This window comes from Teleopsis dalmanni, chromosome 1 (genome assembly GCF_002237135.1).
Source record: "Teleopsis dalmanni isolate 2A chromosome 1, ASM223713v2, whole genome shotgun sequence".
Taxonomy (NCBI): Eukaryota; Metazoa; Arthropoda; class Insecta; order Diptera; family Diopsidae; genus Teleopsis; species Teleopsis dalmanni.
Genome location: NC_051846.1, coordinates 101,373,823 through 101,379,235, shown reverse-complemented (window position 1 = coordinate 101,379,235; position 5,413 = coordinate 101,373,823).

Genomic DNA, 5,413 nt, shown 5'->3' with positions numbered 1-5,413 from the left:
TGCTGTGCACAAAAATGCAAAACACCACGCACAAATGTTGTGCGATTCTAAATAAAATTTCACACCACAAATGTGGTGTGCGAAAATTTTTGTGCACATCTTAAGTGCCACATCTTGTGTGCACAAACAAAACGCACATTTCACACGAATGTGGTGGAGTGAAATAAAACTCGCACACGCATTCGGTGTTTGTGCCGAAGTTATTTCGCACAGCACATTGTGTGTGCGGCAGCCAGCTTGCTCTCGCACACAACGTGTGCAGAAAAGAATACGAGGAGCACATTTTGTGTGCAGACTCGAAAATAAAAATGCACCCAAATGTGCGGAGACGAAATGTCTACTGCACATTTGTGTGAAATTATGATTTAAAAGCGCACAATATTATGACAAATATCGCAGCAAAATTGTACGTAAAACTGATTTGTATTAATTTTGGTCTTAATGCGAAATATTTTATTGAAGAAATGATTTTGTATTTATATTTTAATTTTGAATTTATTATTAGATTTACATTTATTGCTTATATTACTTATTATTTTAAGGTTTACTAATTTAAAACATGGGAATAAAGTTAATTTCACAATGTACTTGAAAACTTTGTTATATTAAATAGGTACATGAATTTAATAGAGAAAGAGTATTTGTTTCAAAATGTTATAAGTAAAGAGGATCGGTTCTACGGATCGTAAAAAATTATATATATCAATTTTGGACTACTTCATAAAATTTTATTTAATAGTAAGTTGTACACTAAGATTCGTTAGTAAGGTTATAAAAACCAAATTAAATATTTTTTACAACAACATAAATTAATTTTGTTATTAGATTTCACTTAATTTTTTATCTTTAATTACAGCTTAAATTTAACGAAGTTATTGAAATAATTCAATAATTTAATATCTTAATTTCTTATTAAAAAATATATAATTTTTATTACATATTTTTTGAAGTAAATTTTCATTTAATCTTATTAATAACATTGCTGAAATATTTTTTTCACTTAAATTATATCTTTGGTTACTTAGCACAGTAGAAAGGGCGCTAAAATCCTGCTACCTGTTCAAGAAAATATTTTCCTTATCTTTCGCGTTTTTTAATGAATGTTAGATACTCTACCTAAGTGAATACATATTTCTGGAGAAGAAAAATATCTATTTGTGGCCCTCCTGTATTATCTTTTTTAAACTGTTGCAAATTTTATTAAACAAATACACCAATACCAATACCTGCTACCTGTTCAAAAAAAATATTTTCCTAATCTTTCTTGTTTTTTAATAAAAGTTAGATACTCTACCTATGTAAATACATATTTTTTGGGCATAAAAAAAACTTCCTAAAATATGTTTTTATTTCTTTTAAACTGGTGCAAAACTTTCCAAACAAATACTTTAAGATCACTTACTATATTTGCATTTAAAAATGCAGAAAGTAATATACAAAAAACTAATATTTTAAGTTAAAATACAAATAAGGTTAAGACAGTTATAATTTTTAGTTAACATTACTTAACAAAAATAATTATTTTAAATATTTGTTAATTTATGCAATTTTTAATATAAGTTACAGTCCCAAAGAACGCAAATATCAATTTTTTCAAAATTTGCAACAATATAATATTTTCTATTTCAAACAAAATTGTGAAGTTCCTGTAATTTTTTTCCACCCTTGGGTGCAAGCGCAAAATCGTACATTTGTGCACGTTTGTGCAACCGCTCATTTGTGCACCTTTGTGCACGTTTGTGCAGTCGCACATTTGTGCACATTTGTTCAAACGTAATATGAGCAGCACACTCGTGTGCAAAGAGAATTTTTTGTCGCACAGTGCGGTGCGAGCATAAAATTTTCTCGCACATCTGATTGTGCACATTTTTGTAAATCAGTCGCACAGCACAAATGTGTGTGGACGAATCTGTGTGCACAATCATTGCTTTGTGCGATGTGAAATTTGAAATCGCACAACAAATTTGAGTGCGTGCATTTTTTTTCTTAACACCACAAATGTGCGTGTGCATATTTTAAAAACAATTTCCACTCGCACAGTGCAGTGTGCGATTTTGTGCACCACATTCCGAACTCTGTTATAAACAGCACAAAAGTGTTCATATTCTTTAAGTGATTTTTTGCTTAAACAAAAAATATTTTAGTTTTAATTTTATAATTTATTAAATTTATTTATAATTTATCTTTAATTTAATAGTTCCTTATTATTTTTGGTTTAATATTAAATATTTTTAAAATAGTAATATTATTTTGTATATATTAAGTTATTCTAAATTGTATTTACATAAAATTGTATATTTGTTAAATAAAATATTATGGTGGATAGGCCTATTGGGGAACCGAACACCTAAAACTCGGTAACACGCCAGCAAGCATACCTCTTAGGTGGTGCGGAAAATGCTTATATATTTAACATTTCTTCTAACACTATGCGATGAAGTTGATTCTTATTGTTTTCAATGTTGTTATTAACTAGTTAAGAATTTCTTGAATTTCATATACAAAAAACATTTCACCTTACTGAAAGGATTGCTTAAAACTACAAACAATATGTAGTAGTAAACAGTATATACATTTTTACGATTTTCTATATTGAAAAAATTTGATGCACAAGCAAAAATTGTATTACAATATACCAAACTTTTTTTGAATTTTAAAAAATTATATTAATATTAATCTTTTTAAAACAAAATATTAAAACAATGCAACCTAATACTCGAAATGTTTGAACACATACTAACTGTTCTATTAGATGCTCAGCATATATATAAATATAGTACGTATATGTGCAACATGATTAAAAGAACTTTTATTTTAATAAATGCGATACAATTTTTTTAACTTTATTAAAACAATTTCATGACTAATTATATATACATATTTACATATATCAATAATAGCTACTTTATATTTACTATTGATTTTAGTTTACCAATTCTTTATTTATATTTGATTCATATAGCGCATTTAAAACTTTTATGTAAATTGAAGTAAAACTGATATAAAAAATCATGCCTATATTTACTCATTATAATCGTATTAATATATACAATGGATTTTCCAAGAACAATAATTTATACTATTTCTTCTAATTAGAAGAAATGGCTACATGCTAATATGCAACCACAAATGTAGTAAATATTTAAGTTATAAGCCACACCGTTTTTAATATTTGACAATTCTGGTATGGTAAATAAGTAAAAGAGATTTTCTTTGCGATATTACACAAAGAGGCACCATTATTCAAAATTTCCTCTCAGTTTCTTTTCTTTATCTTCTTTGGTTATGACCCCCGGCAGAATGTTCAATCATGAACATGAATTAATATGTTATGATCCCCGACAGAATGTTCAATCATGAACATGAATTTATATATTTTATTATTAGGAAAAATATAGATATCTATATATATTTTGAGCATCCGTATCTAATTATCCCAATAAAATATATTCGTAAAAACAATAGGAGGAAAATCCCTAGTGTTGGGACTTCCGTCCTTTTTAACCTTTTTTTGCAAACAATAACAAATGTAATACAGTCTGTAGCGTGCATAAGCATACACTATGTGAGTAAATAAGTATGCTGATATTTATTGTACCTTTATTGCATTCTTGCCATATGAGCCCCTACCGTCCGTTTGACGATAGTGTTTGGGCTGACGTGTGAAGACGCCAATTCAGCAAATTCTTACAGTATGGTAATGCACACTGCTCCTCCACAAATACGAACTTTGTATAAATATATTTTAACTAATAAAGACAGTCTTAAAACAGAATTAACATGATTCGGTCATTTTTATTTAAATCGGTTTTCAATTCCGGTTTACAAGTCCATTAAAATCATATTATTTTAACCTTGATGTAAAATTAGTCTTAAGATAATTTTGTAAAAATACAGAACATTGTTTTAAATAAAATCAGTAACTACAAAATACTCAATCAGTGTACGCCAATAATATAATAGTGCAATACCCTTTTGAAGTTATTTAGGCTACCATTATAGAGAGTTATTGTCACAAAGGAAATTTAACTCTAACCGGGTTTATATATAAAAAATTCAGAAAATAATTGTGTTGAATAAATGAAATTTTATTTTATTTATTAATAAATTACTAAAACCGTATTTATAATCATTACAAGATCTGAATTAAAAGGCAAGTCAAAAATTGTATTTGTTATGAAGACAACATAACATACGAATATCATTATTGTCATAATATCCTAACACGTTTGATAATTTGTATTAATAAGTTTGCTATTAGCATTAAATGATATTAAGGACGTACACAATCAATGTGACCACATTTCAAAACTTCCAAGATTGGCGCTTTTGCAAAGTAAAATACATATTTTTAATGTTCAGCTCTTTGTACTACATCATTTATCGGTATTTCAGTGAAATGAACTACCCAACTAAAGGCCGGTTTACTTTTCTGTGCACTTTTTAACTTTGGTTGCCAAAGTGGATCAAGTTGTTTTACCTTTTCAATATATAAATTGTTTACAAACAATATTGAACACGAACAAAATAATTCAAATGTCAAAAATTACCAAAACAATATTGCCAAGTCAATGAAAAGAATTCAATTATTTTTTGGAAACAGCCACTATTATAAAATTTTATCAAATAAATGTTAATAATATTAAATAAATGCAATAAAAATTTTAAAAAATACTAATGTTTACAAAATTTGTTGCAAATGTTCATTAAATAATGAAAAATACATGCACAAAGTGATCAACTTTTCTAATTATGATGATTTATTTTTTTTTAATACAAATAAAACAAAACGTTTTAATAAAATTATTTTTTATTGAAAATTTCTATATTTATATATTCATTTAAATTCACACATGAAAGTATTATCTTATGAAAACATTAAAATGGCAGCCCTGTCGATTTAGTCTCGACTTAGCCACCTCGAAAATATGCTCACATCACTACATTATCGACACAACTAAGAATTTCGCTCATTTAGAACGCAACTTAGCCTAACTTGCACACGACCGAAATAAATAAAAATATTTGCTAAGAGTGTTTATAGAAATATGTTGTATAAATTAATATATGTGCTTACAATAGAAGCACGTGAAACTGATATTCGACTGCTGTGAAGACTTCTGACCACGGGGAGATGTTATATACATTAGCTCTCAGGTACAGAGCTTCAACATCACACCACTTCGATTTTCTCTTCCTTTTGCTGAAAGCTCTTAATCGTAGTGAAAGCTTGAAACAAAAGTGCATTGTAAATATTTTATGAAAATTTTATAAAAACATTTACATTAATTAAAGCCGCATTAAAACCATATTGCCATTTTATTAAAGAGTTGTAATAGCATTTCTCGAAAATTTTATACGGGTAATTCCTACAATCTTCATTGTTGCTTTATTATTTTCTTTTACAATTTTG